General features: G+C 36.0%; 1 protein-coding gene across 2 annotated transcripts in view; it reads left to right on the top strand.

Annotated features, from left to right (window-relative positions):
- Positions 1 to 14,042, top strand: part of PRR16 (proline rich 16) — a 138,476-nt gene extending 124,434 nt beyond the window's left edge. For both annotated transcript variants that reach the window (XR_008965729.1, XM_057372141.1), the window contains exon 3: positions 10,818 to 14,042. The gene's annotated coding sequence lies outside the window, so the exon portion shown is untranslated. The remainder of the gene's footprint in view (positions 1 to 10,817) is intronic.
- The last annotated feature ends 7,859 nt before the right edge of the window (positions 14,043 to 21,901 follow it).

Raw genomic sequence — 21,901 nt, 5'->3', positions numbered from 1 at the left:
GTAGAGGAAGGTGCTGCAAAAGAAGAGAGAATATGAGATGATGGTTGGGTTTTGGAAAAGCAATGTGAGTATCATGCTGAGAGGACAGAGTAACCTTTTTTTCACCTACTGTATCCTATGCCGAAGGAAGGAGTGAATTTCTTTTTTGCATCCTGCACAAACACACCCTCTCCAGTGTGTCCAGCAGTTACATATGCACTGCCTARGGCACTCTTTTGGGACATCACCTCCTAATCCTCTGCTACAATTTCCCATCAGATCTCCTTTAAACCCCAATTGGCTGCTTCTGTAAACACGGTTACCAGCCAGGTCATGCTTCGTGCCAGCTCTCCTGCTTCCTCAACAACCATAAACAGCAGGGAAAAATCCTCACCACATTCTGTCTTCGTGTCCTTCCTTCACAGATCCCACACCAGAAGCTGACYTCTCACGTTATGTAGAGGAGGTGAAGTCTTTTCACTCTTCACTTCTCTTCCCCCAACCCTTTTAAGTAAAGCCATGTTCTCTTGTGGATGAGTAGAGTTTCCTGACACTCATCGCAGCAGCAAAGGCAGCTGAATGTCTTTTCAACTGCTCTCTCCTGGAATAAGTTTAGACATTCCCTAAAATAGAATTTGGTGCCTGAGACTTTTAATAGAAGATTTCAGGAGTATGTAGCTAGCAATTTACTGTTCAGCACACACTCTGTGTTGGTGGGAGGAGTGGTAAGACTTCACTCAAAATGGAGTCTGGTGGTGGTGGGGGAAAAAGGCTTTTCAGAAGTGAGCTGTCAGCTTGTCATTTGTCCATCATATATTTTGCAGTTTTGATATGGTGAAGATTTTGATATGTGAAGATTTTCTTGCATCATCACTGAGCTTTCAGCTGATTGCTGAATAACAGTTGTGGTTAGTGCAGTGATTTATATACTCATGTGCTAATAGCTTCTTATGTTTCTTCCTGGTTTTCTGCTTCCTTATTTTCATATTGGAAAATCACTATGGCACAGGTAAAAGAGTTTACAAAAGTAAATTTAGTATCTTTCCTTCCAGTGCTTGCACATTGAGGCTTTTTTAATAACTAGGGAATGTATTCTGAAAGTTCAGTGTTTCTTTGCAAGCAGTAGGTATGTCATTCCAATTATTGATACAGATGATTCCGTTTATTATGCAGGACATATTTGTAGCTACAAAATACAAGGAGTGGACATAAAAGCAACTGTTTAGGTAAGTTTTTTTCACTTACAAGTTCTTGTATTGCTCTTACTTAGATGCTCTCTTAGGCTTTAAGAGGCACTGAGATAACTTAAAAGGGGAAGTGWTAGTAAGGAATAATACATTTTTTCAATATTAATTGCAGAAGAACGTTTTGTCAGGTCAAAGCTGCACCTTCTCTTCTTCAGTTTTCAGGAGAAACACTAAGCCATTTTATATTTCATTATTATTTTAACCAGGTAAGAATTTCTAGTAAATAATTGCCCTCTCYATTGTACTGTCCACAGTTCTTTGTGCATGCGTGCGCACACGCGCACAAACATGCATAAAAACTAACAAAAACCACCAAAAAAACCAAGCACACCACTAAACCAAAACAGAGTGCATTATGACTGGAACAGAGGGAATTATCCAAATTATGGATTCAGCAGTCTTTCCTTCCTCTTTTGCTCCTGTCACATGAAGCATAACACTATAAGATAATATTGTATCACACCTACATAACAGAGGTCTGGAAACACATTTCTAGGTTTGCTCAAAATAAATTAAAAGGCATAATTCTGAATGTCTAAGAAGAATATAAACACTGATATTTCTGATAAACTGCTATTTCTGCCTTTTTAATGTCAGTTGCATATGTTTTGTTGTGTTTGGAGTGGTGGTTAAGAAAGCTAATAAATAGATTTTAAGAGAGGATGCACAGGATCATCTCTTGTTTTATATACAGGTATTTGCAAAAGCTGTTGAAACAAAAGATGACCCCTTAAAGGGAAAGTTTACATTGACTCATTGTATATTTGCAAAAGTAATAAACTCCWGTATTTATTTTTATAATCCTGAAAGTATATACATTCTGGCAGAGTAATCAAAAATTAGAGCTCTTTCCAAGGTTAATAGTCCCAGAAAATACATAGTTCTTTCCATAAGAAGACTTTCAAATGTCTTCAATGTAAATATCATGCCAGGTTGATCACTTTTATAGAGAGATCTATAGCATACTGTTGCTGAAAGTACAGGGCATACAATGATACCAATAATTTCTAGATTTCTTTTCATTTTCCAATCTGACATAGTCATTATCAGTTGTGGTTTCCATTCAGTTTTTTCCTGATACCATGGTTTCCTTGGGAGCTCCAGGAAGGAGCTGGTAAAGTGTTGGTAAKTGAATTTGTAGCAGTTTCAGTATTTTCCTTTCACAATGCAGAAAGGCTCAAGCAGTTGATGCAACCCTTTCTACTCTACCTTGTGCTGGAAAAGGGCTGTGGTTGCTGGGTGGGAAGTCTTCCAATAGCCTGTTAAAGCATGAGGACTTACTGTAAACTCTGCATTTATAGGTTTCTGCCCAAGATTCAGCTGTAAGCTACTCARTAATTTCTAGTAGACAAAAATTCCTAGCAACAAAGACAGAACATCCCAGTGTCCAGCAATATCACAGAAACCCCTTTTCTTTTGTAAAGAAAAGTATGTTGACTAACCAGAATAATAATGACTAATAATAATAATGAATCACTGTGAGCCTTTAGTCACATTGGCATGTTTAGGGAGAACAGGATAATGTAATTTCAGTAATCTCTATATATCTAGAGTCAGTGCAATTAATACTTTATCTTGTGCGGCAAAATATTTGTGCCAAATGATAAAGGAAAAAGTAAATCCTGTAAAGCACATGGTAATGAGCATCATGTTGTTCGCTAGAATCATAAATTATTTCATCCCTCAACAGGCAAACTGCAGAAAAACTGCATCAAAGAATTTATGGATTTTTTTCTGATGTCTTTTAAGTCCTTTTGGATTGCAAAGTAGGCCTAATCCTACAAGGCTGCTAGATTGCTTGAGTAATTTGAAATAGATGAAAAATGAGTAAATGTCAAAAAAAAAAGAAGCCAGAAATATTGATAGTTACATTGTCTCCTACATGTCTCTTTTCACCCATATAGTTTGGTTTTTTTTTTGAAAAATAAGGAGGCGGAGGGCTGCCAGCTCACTTATCATCTATCCTTCCTAGCTTCGGGCTGAATGAGAAAAGGTTACACCTGTCARCCGGAAGATATACTCCAGGGAGAATGATTTTCAAACCATTCACAGGTCACTTTAAGACATGTAATTATACAAAACCCTCTAAACTCTAAAAATTAAAACATAAAAAATTTTAAATAATAGCAGATGCTAATCCTTTAAAGCATTTAAGTATTCCATGTGAACTTTCTGTTGTAATGGTACTAATGTCCCATTCACTCACTGATAAAAGGTTTTTTCCTTTGTCATGTAAATTATGCTCTATAGCAAAGTAATTTATTTTTATTCATTGAGTCTAGGCTCACAGTATTATCATCCTGTTTTCTGTTACATAGCCAGCTTCATGAATTGGATGTTTTAAAAGTCAGCCACAGGAAATTTGAATTTTTACAGAAAAGATTCTGACACATATGGAGTATGGGGTGCTGGTGTCTCTTCTTACATGCCAGGCCTTTCATCTCTTTCGTTTTCTGGCAAGAACTGGAAGGCAGTCATGGCAAAGTCCTCAGATTAATTAAAGAGGTAATAGGTGCAGCCCTGATGAGAAACTTCCCAGCACAAGATACTGGATGTTACTGATTTTGGCAATAATTGCAAATGCAAACCTACTTCATCTTAATATTTTTGTTTCAATATTTGATTCCTCTGAGATTGTCTTTGCTAGATTAGATAGACAAATTTTGTAACCAAATCCCCAAGTGTATTACCAGCTATGTTTCACTAGTCATTAGAAATAAAATGTTGCTTACGTTAGACTTAGCTGTCTTTTGCATCTCTTTCTTTTACTAATCTTTGTTCTACCTCTATTTGACACAGATATGCATTCAAACTAATTAAGAAAATTTGCTTTGACTCAGCACGAAAAGGAGGGCAAAAATAAGGGCAGAAAGATGAAAATAATATCACATATTAGCTAGCTCTTATGTTAAAAAAATACAATAAGAATAGGCAGGTTCCCTAGACCATATTACCATAGAAAATTCTCTTGGATCATCTCAGGTACACAGCCTTAATTTGGGAAAGCAGCAGTAGGGCTCTGCTTTACATAGCCATTCATCTGCATCCCTCTATACTCACAGAAGGATGCTGAAGAAACAAATTTTTGTTCACCACTAGCAATGTAGAGTTTATTTGTTTCAAGACTGCAGCCCGCCCTCAACAAGCATCAAAACCATTTTTTCTTTTAGTGTTTTGACTTGTAGGTTCAATATTTCAGAGTATTTCTACTTCTGAAAATAAACAGAAATCTGTAGAGCTTGAAAAGGACAGAGTGAAAAAACACATTAACTTGTAACATGATGATTAAAATTATTACTTGGACATCAAAAAAATCTGCAACCAAACCAGAAATGCAGCCAAATTTTCWTTTGTTGCGTGAAGTGCCTCATGTGCAAAACTGCGTTTATGGTTTCATCATTGTCTATTGAGCACTTGGTACAAACTATTTCAATAACCCCTCATAAAATAGTGCTCAAGTACTTTTCATGCTAAATGAACTTACAGCTAAAAAATTTATGTCTCCTGGTAAAGAACCACCATCAGACAGTAAAGTGTTTGTCAGTTCACACTGATTTCCATAGTATCATTAGGATCTATCTCCTAGGGATAAAACTAAGCTGAACTGTGACTGCTCCTGTATAGAGAGACGTATTGGGTCCAGTTCCCACATGGTACCACTGTAGTGGCCCCTTGAGCTGTGGTTGTGGATGTGACCTTGCAAAGTACAGTCTGACTGGCTGCAATCCRCTGGATATTGCCCAAGGTCTGTCCTGCATCTAGCCCAAATGAGTAGAAGARAGAGAAAATTAATATATCTATATGTACATTGTATGTAGACACATACACAAGATGCAGAAATAATGCAGAAGTGTCCATATATGTTTATATTTACATACCTGTATATATATTCTATTGCAATTGATAAGCAGGCATCTGTGGGTATTYCAACTTGCTTTTTAAGCCTAGATAGAAGCCTATCTGCAAATAAATATTGGGACAAGCTGTAGATTCTTACTTTGAAGTGAAATGCATTGTTCAAATTTTATACACCAATACGAAGAAACAGCTGATTTCATCTTATTGATAATTTCTTGCCTTTTCTATGCACGTTAATTAAGCATGAGATAATCTTTTGAGAAAATAATTTTCTGGGAGCTAGTAAACATATATCCAAGAAACAAAATGAATCATAAACACCTTCCCAGAAATATTTGTGAGTACTCTTCTCATAAAAGATGCATCATAACATATGCAAAAAATCTTGAGAAAATAAATAATCTTCCTAGGAATGTATTCACACTTGGCATAACCAATTCTTTCTTAAAACACGTGTTACAGTATCAGCAGAACAGTTTTTCCAACACCTAAGGGACCAAATAGRCAAATTCTTTTGTGTCAAGAAAAATGACCCAATACAAATATTTCTAAAATTTGAAAATGGTAAACAGAAATGTATTGTCTTTGCCAAAAATATGTCTGAGGAATTCTAAAAATGCTAATTTATATTTGCTTTCTCTGCATGCTATGCTTACTATTCAAAATTTAGGTGTACTTCCCTTGAGAGGTGAGGTGCTTCTATCCAGTGAACAAGACTGTCAGRGTTTCCACAACATATCATTAGGACTCTTCCCAGTGTGATTCTTTTCCGTTTTAGTGTTTCTTTTTGGTGAAGTTTTGACATTCTTTTGCATTCATCATGGCAACTCCTACTGTAAGCTATTGACTCCTGTGATCTAAGATACCTGGTATCTGTCACCTGGTAACCTTGGTTGCTTAGATATCAGCTGTATTGGAAATTAGTGGAATCAATAGAAAAAAAGGCTGAAYCACATGCTGTAGGTGCTCCAAATTACTTCTCTCCAATCTAAATTGTCTGTGACTTAATTGGGGCAAGCACCACCCTAATTTGGCCAATAGTTCATAAGTAACAAGCAGGAGACTTTATGAGTTTCATCTATTGATAAGCACGCTGTCTCTGACACTGACTGTGTGCTTTTCACTATGAAAAAATTATGGTAGCTCTCAGAGCCAAGATTCTGGTGATCTTCATTTCATTGTGCGAGCAGACAAAGATAGTAAACATCTACAAATACACTCCTTAAACAGCTTGAGTTCAGTTGGATGACTATAGTGAATATTTTCATCATATACTGTCTGACATAATTTACAGGTTTCTATTCGGGATTATCTTTACAGAACTATAAATAGGGAAAGCTCTGGAGATAGCAAAATTGGCACGACAAAGTACTTCATAATCCCATTAAGGAAGTGTTGCTAGGAGAGGCTAGCGAGATCACAAGGATACTATTGTAGAAACTAATACATGCTGTCAATGCATAAATGAATTGTAGAGTGTGAAGAGAAAAAGGAAAATGTGAACATTTCATTTGTAATGTGTAAATATTTTCAATTTTTCTGCCATTTGCAATCTCTTCTGAAGCTTTGGAAGAAAAAACTCCAATAAAAAATTGGGAATTCTTATTTCCTTGTGTTCAAATAAATTATTTATGGTTTCATACAATAGGATGGGCAATCACATAAATAATATATATATATATATATAGAACATAACTTCAAAAATATATTTTCTGAAGGTTCTGAGGAAAATTAAGGAATAACTACAAAAAAGTATGGTGATGCATTTGTAAAATTCTGTGTTGTTTACATTTACGTGTTTCAGTTTTTACAGAGAAAAACATCTCAACAGGAATCGTGATGGGGATTTCTTGGACCACAGAAGCTTGCAAAAATCCTGAAAGCTTTAGCGAAGCATTCCTTTTGTTTGCAGTAATTATTTTTTCTATTGAGGGATTTATCATAATCTTATCTAAAAGAGTAAAAAGCTTAAGATAATATAATTAAAATTGTCTATGTCTGAATGTAAATATTTCTGATCTTTCAGGTATAAGTAAGTATTTTATACAGCAGACAACAGATGCCATTAGTGTTAAACTATACATAGAAGATAATTTTACTATGTTTAAGAAGATTTATTACTATATGATTTTTTTGTAAGTACTTTTGTTGCACTCCTAAATATGTGAGTATAACTAATAGCTTGACATGTGCTCTGATTTGCAGTGTACTTAAGAAAGGTAATTACGTATGTCCAAATTATACTGTCTTGGCTAAAATAGCCCAGATAATGAAGCTTTTATTTAGGCAAGTCTTTCAGGTGCTTTTACCAGACTCATAAAGTGATGTGGAAATTACATGGCTTAGTGTAAATGAAGTAAATCTCCCTCAATTGAATGTGAAGTGCATTCCCTAGTTGTTCTCTCCTTTTTCTTTATAAAAGGCACTAGACCCAGAATAAAAACCTTCCYGGAAAATGTTCCTTTCTGTGATCATTGCCAGTCATCACCGCACATATCAGTTCGAAGTTGATGATGCCTTCTGCATCMTTTTCTTGGGGTATTCCCATCACGCCCCTGCATCTGCTGGTCTTTAAATAAAGACCAATAAATGCAGTGGTTTCGCTGAATATGAGAATGGCATAGCCTTTCAATAGGTTGAGGTTGAAAGGCTGCTTCCCTGAGACACCTTTTTCCTAAAAATATCCCATATGYAGGGTTCTGTATAGGAATTTGTCCAGAGACAGTATGGTCATGGCCATGATGAGAAACAGGATGTCATTGTAGATGGGACTAGACTCACTCTCAGTTTCTTAAGAAGCCGATGAAAAACAAAAGGAACAAAAAGGAAAAACAAAAGGAACAAAAACAGAACAGAAGGACATGGATGGTTTTCAGGTAATACATGCAGAGAAGTAAAATTTTTGTTTCATTGCAGGAGAGTAGTTATCTGGTTTAGAATGGGGAGAACAGTGACATTGGTTTCTTTGATTATCTGGCTTTTGGGGACGAAATACTGGTGTTGTAGGAGGAAGAGAATGACATGGTGATACTGCCAAAGCACTGAAATGGAGAAGGGATGTGAGTGAACAAAACAATCTCCTGTAAATTGTCCGAGCCCTAGCTCCGTAATAATGACTCTAATAAGGTCAGGGTCTTTTCACTATGAGTTTATTGACAAGGTATGGTGTAACCAAGGGGTTTTATAATGATGAATTAAACAGAGAGATCTGACTGTACAGCCTTGCTCTCGAAAATAATGCAGACTATAGGATTAAGAACTAGGCAGTTCAGGATAAGAATCTGTAATTAGTAGGCACTTTTTTATTACAGGTTTTTTCTCTTGCTGCTGACTTCTTCATCTATACAATAATGGTTTGAAATTATGGATTTTTGGCATTGCTACCTAATGAATTTTCCACTGAGCAAGCTTAACCATCATTTATAACTTGAAGAAATTGTATATTAATGTGAAAAGGTGCAAAATATTTTCATAGTTTTTACTCTTTAGCACAGATATTATAAAGAAGAAAAGGCAGTCTTTTCTCTGGTAGAATGAAATAAGGGTGGTTGTCACATGGTTATATGTCTTGGAATGAATTGGGTTGTAYGTCTTGGAATGAATCTGGTTGTGTGGGTTGTGTCTCCAGCTCAATGAGAGAAATTCAGGTRCATTTGAAATAAATCACTTCCTGGTTTTGTGAGTGGTCATCCTGGGTTTGGTTGAGATAGAGTTAATTTTCTCCTTAGCAGTGTTTCATATTTGGTCTGAGAGTAATGTTGTTTCATACAGTGGTGTTTCACTTGTTGCCAAGTTGTGCTTATCCTAAGTCAAGGACTTTTCAGCTTCCACTGCCTTGCCAGTGAGGAAGTGCATAAGCCACCATGAAGGAGCATAACCAGGGCTAAAGGGATATCCCATACCATAAACTCGTGTCCGATAAACTGGGGAAAGTKGGGTAGGAAATGCTGATCGTGGCTTGAGGACAGACTGGACGACGGTCAGCAGGTGGTGAGCAACTGAATTGTAACCCCCCTTCTTTCATGGGGTTTCTCTTTTTTTTTTTTTTTTTTTTTTTTTTGTTTTTTTTTTTTTTTTTTTTTTTTTTATTCTCACTTTTGTTACAGTTTTTTTTTTTTTTTTTATTATTACTATTATAATTTTGTATTTTACTGGAGTTTTTCCTTTTTTTCCTAGTTCTCCTCCCTAGCCCACTGTTAGGTGAGGAGTGATTGAGCAGTTGCATGTTACTTAGTTGATGACTGGGATTAAACACCAACATCATGATATTGTCTATGCTTTTGAATTGCAACACAGAGGAAAAGAAAAAAATCATATTTCTCTTCATGTCTACACCTGCTCAGCATTTTACTGTATTCAGAATATAAGTTAGAGGAACAATTGTTTTCTGGCAGCAAATACTATTTGCATTATCTCTTTTGTGAATATTGTTGTGACTGTTGTATTAGTTATCATTATTACTTTTAAATGTATGTTAGTTGTACCATATTCATCCTGAATATGAATATAATTCATCCTGATTCCTGAGTCTTAAGCTGCATTCAAGGTTAATACTATCTTTTTTGGGGTTATTTTTATGAGGTAATAGCATACACGAATCATTAGCCCAAATGTAATTACCTCCTGAAACAGTGACAACTGAGAAAATGTTATGTGTTTCTAGTGATATGAAGACTGTCTTCAGTTTAGAGAGAAGCTACTAACAGATGTTTAGAATACTCTTCTTTTTCATTCACAATGTGAGCCAAACCCTGAATAATTGGCTAGGAAGAAGGTTTTGMGCCAAGCCATTGGATCACAGATTTATACCATGTTTGCCAGACTGTTGGGCCACTGTAACAATTCTGAGAGTTAAAYAAGTTTCCCTAAATATTTAATATTTTTATTTAGTGGTGGGGGAAAAAAAGAAAAGGATTTACATTACACCAAATTCAGATTCCCTTTTTTTTTGTTTGACAGTGAAATTCATCCTACCCCTTGACAATCTATATCAACCTAAATCATTCAAGTCAACATGAAAWAACAGGTGATGTGAATGAAGGGCTAGATTCACAAAACTAATTGCATAGAAATGATCTTCCTCCTCCTTGAATTATGTACCTCTGGGTGTAGATCACCAGAACTGGATGAGGAAGTTGTCATTCTTTTCCTCAGGTGTGAATTTAATCCTTTAACCCAAATTAGGGTCCTAGGTACYAACAGGTAAGTATTCTAAGATTTCTTTTGTTAATGCTGCTGCTTTGTCTTGCCTAATAAATCAAGTTAGGAAAACTCAGTAAATCAGTGAACTTCAGCATTAAATTGCAGAATTATTAGTGTTTTATGCAAATTGAAACAGTTTCACAAAAAGGAATGTGAAGTAAAGACCCTATTCAGGATTTTATGTAGTATTTTAAAGATTGGGAAACTTACTTGTCAGGTGGGAAACGTCTGCTGAGTTCAATTTCTATTTAATTTATGAACAAGTATTAGAGTCCAGACTTCATAGAGGGTGTAAATAATGTCATTTCAAAGACACAATTGAAGTTAAACCCATTTACCCCAGCAGAGAATGAAGGCTTGTATTCATAATAAAGTACAGCCACAAAAGATCAAGTTTCTAAATACCATTCTTTATTTTTAACTCCTGCWTACATGAAATATGGAATGATAATTCAAAATTATATTTTGTTTATTAACTTGTCTATTTAAAGTAACATTTTGATAACTTTGCCCTTCTTTTCTTTTTAACAGCACCTTCAGGCTTGAAGGAATATCTATATTTGGAGGCACGTCAATTAATTTCTTGCATATCAGATTCATCATTGTGACTTCTTGCAGGCCAGATCTGAGAAGTGACCAGGAACCTGACCCTTAGTGGAGAATGGAAAAACCCTTCAAGTCAGAGCCCAGCTGATCACTGGTGTAATCTGCATTGAACCATCTTTTTCAGATCTGACAGCTACAAGCTGAGTCCTGGCAAAAGCCACAGCCTTAAATTCCATTCAGTGGGAAAGAAGGATAAGAGAACTAAATGTCTTGCCCCAATGCAGAAACCGCTGTCTCCAAGCCTGACACCCGAGTTCTGTGCTGAGCAACCAGAGTACCAAACAACGAGTTTTTTATGGGTACAGCCAGCATCCACAAATATTTCAATATGTAGCCAAAAGGAGAAGCAAAGCACTCATGTGATTTCAGAAAGTGAATACATTTATCATAACAGAGGAATGTTACTGTCTGAGGGGAAGAAGACCTCTGTCATCCCTTGTATATATTCAAAGCCATACAGGAACAGGGCATAAGTGAAGTTCAGTCACCTGAAAGGATGCTGTCTCCTGTCCTCCACCCAACTTTGAGGAAGTTCCACTCCTAGAGATTGCATCTCGATGCACTTCTAATATTTGCACTGTCCCCTCCATTCAGGGTAATGATRTGTGCCACCATTTGCACAGATGGCCCCAGGAGATTTTTCACCACAACAAGCTATACTTTGCCAGGGCTCCAAAAGGAATTAAAAAGTTAGAACTGAAGAAAGACATTTATGCTCTCTTTCACTATGGGGATCTCTTCACAGAAAGGACTATGGTCCTTTCTTAGGATGAAATAAATACGTGCATATACATACATATATACATATGTATATATATGAAAAAAGCAGCAACATGGTAAGGTGTATTTAAAAAGGGGATATAATCTTTTTTAATAGCATCCATTTTTTTTTATCATATTAGCAGCTGAAAATTTTAGTCTATTGAATTATACATCAGAAAATGTTCCTATTGAACATTGACATTTTAGTCCCATTTACTGCTAAAGAAGTCATTTGTAATATGTACTTGACATAAAATTTTTCTAGCCATTTGTCTATACTTCATGGAGAAATCTAACAAATAAGCAACATTTTCAGTTTATTTTTCTAAATAAATGTGTTGTTTGTGTTATTTGCAGTCACTCATTTTGGCTGGTTTTCATTATCTCCAAAAGTGATTTAAGGACAGAACCAAAACACAGGAATTGTTTGTTCTTGTTAAGCTGTAATGATTTGCTGAATGAAAGCTTTAATATAAATAGTGTAATTTGTAAAATGATGAAGTATATTTATATAGGCAAATATGTATGGAAAACAAAAGGAGGTATTTTAACTCTTAATTTCAGAACATAGTTTATTTTAATATCCACAGGAAGAAATTAAATATATAATGGGATAGGGTTTTTATTATCRGTGAGTTTTAGTAAGTGAACATTTGGATGTTTAAGAATGAAATGAATGTAGTCTAATAATGGTGGTTTTCCAAATTATACAGAAACCTTTTGCCAGCTGTCTCATTTTACTTTAAAACTGATTTAGTCATTCGGGGGGTTGGGTTTTTCTGGGGTGTGTGTGTGCTAGGGTTTTTGTTTGGTGTTTTGTTTGTTTTGGCATACTGACAAGACCATTAATTTGATACTATTTGCTCATAATTTGAAAATCTACACAGCAAGAGGTTGTTTCTTAGAACAATCAACACTTTACAGTGAAGAACAGTCATTGTTACCCATCTAATGCAGTGTTTTGTTGTTGTTATTGAACACTTCAGTGCTAGGGCTGTTTTGAGTAAAAAAAATTTTTTTTTTAGTCCAGTAGCCTATGTGTAATTTTAAGAGAAATGTAGTGCATTTGGTCCCCAGTTCATTTAAATCATTAATCTTAAATCCAGTTATATGTATCTGATTTATAAAGTTGAATAGACTTTTCTTTCAGTTCATTGCTTTAGGGAACCATTTAAGTGGTCACTAACAGAAAAAAATACCTTTCAATAACAAAAGTTAATAAAATTAAAATCTGGGGTTAACTTTGTGAAGGGCAGATATCTTACAAGTGTGTTGCTCTGCTCTAATGTGCTAACAAGTGTTCTGCGTGTATGTTYGTGTGTGTGTGCACGCATGGCACCCTTACCTGCTCATGAATGAAATGCCAGCTCTGCTCAAGTAAGTGCCACAAGTCCTGTCACTGCAAAAGATGCTCATGTGACTGTATTTTTTGGTGAAAAACCTGAGCTCTGTCTTTACTTATGACTCTGAAGCCATAAACAGCTTATGAAGTTTGYCAGGAAATCAGAAAATTAAATAAGTTTATGTAAGACTCCTTCATTTGGCAAAACTTGGGATGATCTTATGATTTGACTCTTTTTATGAAAGTTAGTGGTCAATTACCTTTGGTGCAATGGATAAATGAAACCTTTGTATTTGTTAAAGAATGATGGCTGTGTTTTGTTCACACGCATTTTAGCTTTTGGGTGGGTTGTAATGTTCTTACTGTGGTGTCATTTCTGTGTCATTAGAATACCTTATTTGGACACACAACTGGCATGGGCTTGGTTTTCCTCCCTTTTTGGATAGTCTATATTTTAAAATTGGAAAGCTTGTTCTTTGAAACAAGTATTCAGTTGTTTAGGGAAGAGATAAAAGTACTGAAACAATAAGAAAATTTCAGAATGGGAATTTGAACACTTCCATTATTGCCTAATGATAACACTTGGCAAAGCTCTTATTTTTGTGAACAAAATGCATTCATCTGTATTTGAAAATAACCCAATAAAAATCCAGTGGAATAATTTGTTACTACTTGCAAATACTTTTCTGCTATGCTGAGTTCCAGATCAGCTTGTGTGTAAAATTTTTATTGCACAAAATCCACCTGAAACAATGCACAGTTTTCTTCAGAAAAAATATATGAGATATGAAAAATAATGACCTGGTCACAGGAGTGGTTTTATATTATGTGTGCAATGCAAAAATAATGAACATATACCAACATGTAGGCCTAATTTAATYGACAAATGTAGTTGGAAGATAACACTGCAAACCATAGTTTTCATCAGTCTAATGCTGTTATATTAGTTATGCTTAACTGGGACTTCGTGCTGGRAAGTAAATTTCAGCATGTGTGCACACAGGTGCCGTGTCATGTATCATGTTTATTTTACTACAAGTGTCACTGGGAGAAATCCAGATTGCTTRATTTTTGTAAATCTAAATTAAATCTTTAGATAAGTACTCAACATTGGATATAAATTGAGATGTTGTCTGTATAATGTGCAGATACTCCCATGAGACAGTACTTCAACACACGGTTTCAGAAATTGTTGGCAAATAATTCGCACTGAAATGCTTTTTTCATCGTTTAAAACCAGAGGAGACAATTACAYTGTCTCATTAAACAGCAAAAAGATTTTTTCATTTCGATTATGTTCATCCAAGCATAATGACAAGACCAACAGAACTTTTTCAACTAAGACAACTTTACATGTGACTGATGGGTCTTTTTRTAGGTTTTTGTGTCATGCATACAAGAAGTGCCTGCAGAAATAGTTCTAGAGTAATAGCACWTTGTTTCATTAGCTGGCACCTGAAAAGCCACCCAAAGCAAACAATAGCTTGAAATGATGAGGTGAGCAAAACAAAATGCTGACAGTTCTGCAYGTGTCTACAAGAGGTACCTTCAGCACCTGAATTTCTTTAAAAGACAAGGAACACCATCATTCATGAGGAAATACAGGGATGTGCTAAAATGGCTCTTTCGTGGAGTGGAAGAAAAAGACTACAAAAATCTGGTCACAAACATCACCAGGATGTTAAAAAAGTGTTCCTCTCCTGACACTGTTGCCCCAAGTGACACATGCCAGGAATATCCCCAAAGGACAGATTTTTTTTTTCTTTGATCAGGGATGTGGTGGGTACATAGGAAGACAATGATGATGTTAGTAAAACCTCACCACAAGGTAGTGGTTGGCTGTTGTGTAAGGAGGGATGGAGGAAGGATGGGCATCACTCTGCCCTGGAAGTCCCCTGAAGGTGTGGGGGTTGTTACTGAGACTGGATCTCACAGAGAAAATTAGATTGAGCAGAGTGACAGATACTTTGCAGTAAAATTCCTTAGGGGACTGCTGAGACTAAATTATCTTCATGGGTTGGACAGTTGAAGATGTGAGAATGAGAAGCAAGATGAGAGAARAAGCAAAAGCCAGGTGGAATATTGTTCAAATTACTTCTTTCTCTAGATTCAATATCCTTGCAAGGCTGCGAAGAAGCCAAGAAATCTCCCCACAGTTGGACTCAACTTCAGAAAAGAAAATTATAAACAAGGGCTCCTGTTTGGGAGAATCTGGAAGGAATACTAAGAGGGTTAAGTCATGGCAGATGGCAGAGAGACTATTTAAGGTATTATTGAAGGCAGAGAACAAATGCATTCTGCTTGGCTAGAAAGGCTTGAGAAAGAGCAAAAGGGAAACCACACGGCTAATCAGCAGGGTGTCAGAGGCTACTGAGGGCAAGGCATCCTTCTGGATAGCTGAAGACTTTTAGAGAAAATCTAAGGACTGTAAGCTTCTTAAGACTAAATTTAAAGTTTAAAAAAACCCAAACAGCAAACTCACAGCAAGGTCAATCAAAACATTAAATACATCATTGAATCAATCAATTGATAGTTGTATCAATCATGCAGTAGGCATGATATGCAGAAGTTTTAAATACTATGTCCAGKTCCTCATCTGGAAAGGAAACAAACAAAAAAATGTAATCAAGCTATAAAAGCTTCAGAGAAGGTAGAAAAATGAAATGGTAGAATTAGATTCTGTCAGTGAGGTGATAGCAGGCAATGATTTTTCTGCTCAACAGATGTGTGAATGAGAAGTAAAGTGACAAGATTATGAATGGCATCAAATGTGCAGTAGTAGGGAAATCTGGGAAGCTCAAAACTAAAAGAAAAGTGTTTATTTAAGCAATGTGGAGGGAAGCTATGGAACTCTTTCACTCAACACATTGCACATACTGAAAGTTTATGTGACTTATGGGCTGTGAGAAGAAAAGCAAAATTCTGAATTGAGAGCTGCTGAATGTAGTGATGCTGATTTTGCCTCAGTGAAGACCCACTGGTGTCAGGGTGAGTATCATGGTGAATCTCTACATGCATGTCCTGGATCACTGTCAGCTGCTTTTGTGGCCCAGGTATTCTAGTTTCATAAAATGAAACCAGGGGGCAGAAAATTCTACTTTTGCAATGTATGCTGTATTGTTTACAGAGGCACAAACAAATTACCTAAACCAGCCAAGAGTGTTCATATGAAAAGCATAAAAAAAAAAAAATCCTTAAGACTGGTAAGGGATGATGTTCTGGACATTGTGTCATTATTGAAAATTTACATATTTATTAGTTCAGAAACCTATGGAGTTTTAGGGTTGAGATTTAAATAGGCATGTGTAGTAATTGGGAAGACTAACATCAAGCAGAGATTAATGTTTCAGGAAGTAAAACATCACAAATTGACAAAGTCTGCAATCTTATGATTAGTGCTGATGATATRTTTATTTAAAATAAGCTTATGGGTCTGTTTATTTATTTCCTTAACTTTATCACTGAAATAAATATCCTTTACCAATAAATATATTTACATTGTGAGCTGTGAATGGAAACCATGTGGAAAATCAGAATGAGAAGCTGAGAATTTGAAAGTCTGAGCCCTGTGTTGATTGGACAATCTCCCTTTGAATTATCTGCATTTGAATAACTGGAGTTTTTATGTACTTCCACCRAATTGACAGCAACTGGGCAAATGAAAAACCCATTATTTATATTGGAGACTTTGACACTTTATTTTGTTAGAGAGATTAATGCTTAAAATGTATCTTACTAGAAGACCTAGTCAATAGGATTTAAAGCTTTAGAAAATTAAATTGTTAGASCATCTAAGATTATGAATGAACCAAAATGTATATGTAATGGGGAATGCAATGGAATTTATTTGATTTAGGCTATCATTTGTTTCCATTTAAACAGATTTTGTTACAGTAATAAATTGGTTGTAGAAAAATAATTGTATAATAAGATCTTTTTCCTAGAGAAAAATGGTTTTAAGTTGTTGTAGCTGCAAAAGTGAGTAAATTTTTATTTATTATAATTCAGTGAGAAAAATATTTATTGCTGTTGTATCACTGTTACAATTGTAGTACTATTGATGAAATGGGACAATACATTTGGGTTTAAAATTGTTTTTCATCTATTATTAGAACAAATGCTTGTTTTTTCTCCAGTTTCTCTGTAATGCTCTCTGCTTTCATTTGGCTGAAAGAGACCTCTGCTTAGCTCAATCCTCCATTTTCAAACTACTATTGTCACTGTGACATTATAAAATCAACTTAATTAATCTGCTGGGAATTAGTTTCTGTTGATCATATGCCCTCTCTTTTTCACTGAGAGGGAGATATTGCAGGACAATCTTGTGTAAACACAGTTCATTCAGTAACTTGTACTTATTTTATCTTATATATAAGTAAATGCTTGGTATTTGTGTGCAAAAGCTAGCTAAAGACACTGTCTTTGCTATAGGCTGTTTAAACAGAATTTTCTAAGAAGAAGCTAAATTAGAATATCTTGAAATGGATGAGAAGTATTTCCATCTGCCTGGTTATGGCCTTGTTCTATTTAAACTAACAATRTCATGTTTTGAATTGAAGGAATTGAACTGAATGAAATCACTGTGTAACTAATCTGTTTCTACTTAGCAAAATTTTACTTTTCTGGCATTGTAGAGGATCCTAGCTCACACTTCACAAGTCCTAATTAGGATTTAAAATTCCTTCATTTATTTATGAAGTGTGCAAAGAAGAGAGTAAACAAAGAATGATAAAATGTAGAGTAGCAAAAGAGAGATCTTTATAAAAATAAAACAAAAACAAGTAGCAAAATTCAAATTGTTTTTGAAAGTTACAGTCACAAATTAACTGAAAATACRTTATAAGACCTAGAGCTTAAAGATCTAGGTTGTGACATGGAAAAGGAGAGGTCACACTGAACATTACTTTCCTGGAACTGATGCCTCCAAAATATTAATTAATAAATGGTTAAATATGAGACAGCATTTTGCCTTCCAACTCTCAAACTTCTGCAGTTAGGATAGATGAATCTAAATCATGATTAAAGTGCTGGTTATAAGGTCTTTCTGGTTAAAATCTGTTCTGGTTTTTTTTTTTTGGAGGTGATACCAAGGCTTTGACTTCCGAGCTTCTCTGATGGTTCATCCACACTTTCTATGGATATCCTGTTATTTTATCAGGAAAAAACATTTCTCAATACTTACAACCTTATGTACCCAGCTTRCGCTTCAAGATTCTTCCACTGTCCCTTTTATAGAGTTTGGTGTTTCTGCAAGGGGTTTATCTCTGCTTCTTCAAACATGGCATTAAGTTTACCAGGCTAAAATGTGCTCACCTCATTCCCCATGTCAGTCACGTCCTTTAGGTTCCTTGTAGCCTCTGCTGCCTGTTCTACACCATTTATCCAGCTCAGGATGGGCTGAGCACATTGCTGGCCTTGTGGTCACTCTCAAGTCCTTTGAGCGTGGGTCCTAGCAGCTCATCCACTCACTCTCCTTTGGTTACACCTACCCTACCCTAAGTGCAGAACTTGGCCCTTCTGCCTGTCCAGCATAATGAGGCATCTCTAGGCAAAATCCATACATTTCCCCAGATCCTGCTGACTTGAATTTTTGTCATTCGTTACATCAGTCACTCTTCTTAACATTCAGAAATTTCTTTCCAAGTTTCCATTTTATGCCATAATGCAGGTTTGAATGAAGGGATGCCTGTACTTATCCCATCCATGTTTCATCATGGGAGTCATTTAAGGCTGGTAGAGCATGAATTGCCACTGGTAAATCTGTCTGTATTATTCCTGATTGCCTTGTCTTCTGTATGCATTTGTAAATTAATTCTAAATGAATGCCATTTTTWAACTTTCCAGTGTAAAAATTACGGCTGCTTTTTTTTCTATAATTCCCTTGATCTCCCTTCCTTCTTAACATAAACACAATATTTGCCTTTTTCCCATTGTTGAGGACCTTTCTTGATTACCATGGTTTTTAATAAATGATAGTAAACTTGCATTCACTTCAGCCAGCACCTTCGACACCTTGAGGCCAATTTGATGTGGCATCCTATACAAAGTTCAACATTTTTAAGTTGTCCCAAGCTTCTTGGTCTCTTGTATACCTGCTTCCAAAGGAAGACTGATATGTGCAAAAGTAGAAAAGTAGGCTTTGACTGCAAAGACCAAGGTGAAAATGTCATTAAATAGCTCAGCCTTTTCCATGTAATCCATCAGTCAGCTGKCTCTCCCATTCAGCAGTATGTGTTTTCTGTTAATTACCCTCTGATATTAATATACTTGTAAGAACTCYTGCTGTTACACTTATGTCCCTAAGTAGTTTCAGCTCTAATCAGGTTTTGGTCTTTTAATCCTTAACATCATGAGCAATACTTCTACAATCTTCTTTTGTTTTCTGTCCTTGTCTTCACTTCTTTTTCTAGAATTTGAGTTCACTCTGTAGTTGTTCTGGCCTTTGATTAAAATTCCTGGTCTACCCGCATGAAGGGCTGCTTTTTTTCCTGAGGTCCAAATAATTTCTCTTTTAAAGTCAGCTAGTGTTCCTGGATGCTCCTTGTAGGACTCTCCAAGGGATTAATCCAGCAATATTCTAAATATGTCAAAATCTGCTGTCCTGAAGTTTAGAGTCCAAGTTCGTATCTTACCTTCTTTRCCTTCCTCCCAATCTTGATCTCATCTTTTCCTGGTCACTGCAACCCAAACTGATATCTGTGATCCCACTCACTGTTGTTTCCTCCTCATTGAGCAGCTGGTCAGACAGTATTTCCCTAGTTGGGCCTTTTAAAGTTCACACTACGAATTCATAAGCAGTGCTCTGAAGACATTTCCACGATGCTTGAGGATTGTGTTACTGCTCAGTAGATGTCCATGTGGCCATCCCTCATTTGGACCAAGGGCTCTGATCAAGGGATTTCTTCCAATGGTCCGTAGCCAGCTGCAGAGATGTCATCCTAGGCAAGCTGTAACAGATCTCCATCACACCATCAATGCTGCATTCTCTGGGACCTGGACCTGCTCCACAGACACCTCCTTGGTTTCACAACAGATCTCTCCTCAGTCAGGAATTTCCTTCACATAAAACACATCTCTGCTTGTTCTGTGCTGACTGCTTTCCCTCAGCAGGGTTGTGGAGCAGTCCTGTGGTGGCAATCCGTGYGGTCTGCTGGAAGCAGCAGCACCGTGGAACTGAAGAGGACGAGAAGTAAACGCCACAGGTCTGAGAGTCTTCATCTTTAGAGATGCACACAGTAACCTGACAGGACAGATTTGTGCTTGGTTTTCAAGCACAGAGGCAGAAGCACCACGTAGGTAACCTTTTTATAAAWGGGAGAGAAGTTGTCAAATGGGATATGAACCTGGGAATTTGAATATTAYTAGCTTAGTAATCAGCTGCGAGCAAGGAACATAGCAAAAGAAAGTGAGAAGATCCCAAGAGTAAATGTAAAAGTTACACTTGTGATGGCCAGGTTTTCAGAAAACTCCTGCTCCTTATGCTAGATATGAATGTCTGAGAGGCTACCTGAAACAGATGGATGACTCAGCAGGAAATATTTGGCTGTCTGTTTTAAAATGTATAGAAATTTTSATCAAATTTCTGCAGAAAGGCTAAAAAAGTTTTGAATTTTTAAACATTAAATGTTGCCTGTTATGCTGAATGAAGCTTTCATACCAGTCTGTCATGCAGGCAAGCATAAAAATTATTTTAATATGTTATCTGAATTTGCTTTTAATTAAATTGTGCTTRACCCATATGCATAGGAAAGTAGATGATTATCTGTGGACAAAATCAATATGAAGGGCAGAAAAAAGTTAAATTGCTTGGGACTTGACTTCCACTTAATCTGGGTATTTAGCCGGGTGAAAATTCGTATGTGCTTGCCACAGGTATAAAGATGATTTCCTCTCACATTATTTCTACTTTCTGTTGACAGGGTAATGCTAAAGGGTTAAATTAAAACAAGACCTTCTCTCCTTAGCGCTATTGTTTTTTCCGAGCAGATTGAGTCATTAATATCGGTTTGGCTACTTGTAAAATAGCTCTTGAATTAAAAAAGAACAAGGGTTGTTTCTTCCTGTGAGGATCTCAGTAAAGCGTGTGTAGGAAAAGATCTGAGAAACAAATAGTATTTCTTTCTCAYTGTTTGAGATCTATTATATGGGAAATAGAATTATCTTCTGGATATGCATCCCTCCACTGGCATGAAGCATGAGCAGATGGGAAGCTGATTTGGATTATGCACTTAACTTTAAATTAACTAAAGCTACTTAGCATGAATCCTTCTTTATTCCAGATCACTGAGATAAATTTTGACCAATGATTCACAGTCATGTTTAGAAAACTGTAGCAATTTAGGGCTACGTTCATGGAGCATAAACTTTAAGGGTAACAGATACACTGTTTTTTTTCGAGGAGTTTGGTAACACATGGAGAAAAAAGCAACTTTTTTGTCCTTTCCACATTTGCCATAATCAGAAACCACACTGATACCAAAAAGAAAAGTTTTCTTTACCTAGATAAATAGAAGATAACAACTTCCTAGCTTTTCATATATTTTTAGATTCAAATGAGTATTACGAGGTTATCTTCACTTGGCTCATTAATATTTAATAGGTCTTCTTTTTAGAACCTACCTAGCAACTAGTATTTTTCGGGGGGGGGAGGGGGGCAGGGGGATTATATTGACAAAGCAGAGACATGGGCAGATGTATTTACTCAGAATGTGTAATTTAAACATGAACATTTCTAAAAAAAAAAATGTCTTCAAATTTTTTTTTAGATCCCCATTAGTGTAGAATGGGCRTCAGTATAATCCTTGAGGGATGATATTTTAGTTTTGATTGAAACAGGAAATGCAATTTAATGGCGTCTCTAAGACAGAAGGATTAGTGCTGCAGGCCAAAATATGAAGAGCATAGG

The sequence above is a fragment of the Malurus melanocephalus genome, unplaced genomic scaffold (genome assembly GCF_030028575.1).
Source record: "Malurus melanocephalus ecotype Western Australia unplaced genomic scaffold, MMel_1.1 scaffold_7, whole genome shotgun sequence".
NCBI lineage: Eukaryota > Metazoa > Chordata > Aves > Passeriformes > Maluridae > Malurus > Malurus melanocephalus.
Note: the sequence above shows the minus strand (reverse complement) of the source record. Positions and strands in the feature narration are given on the sequence as shown.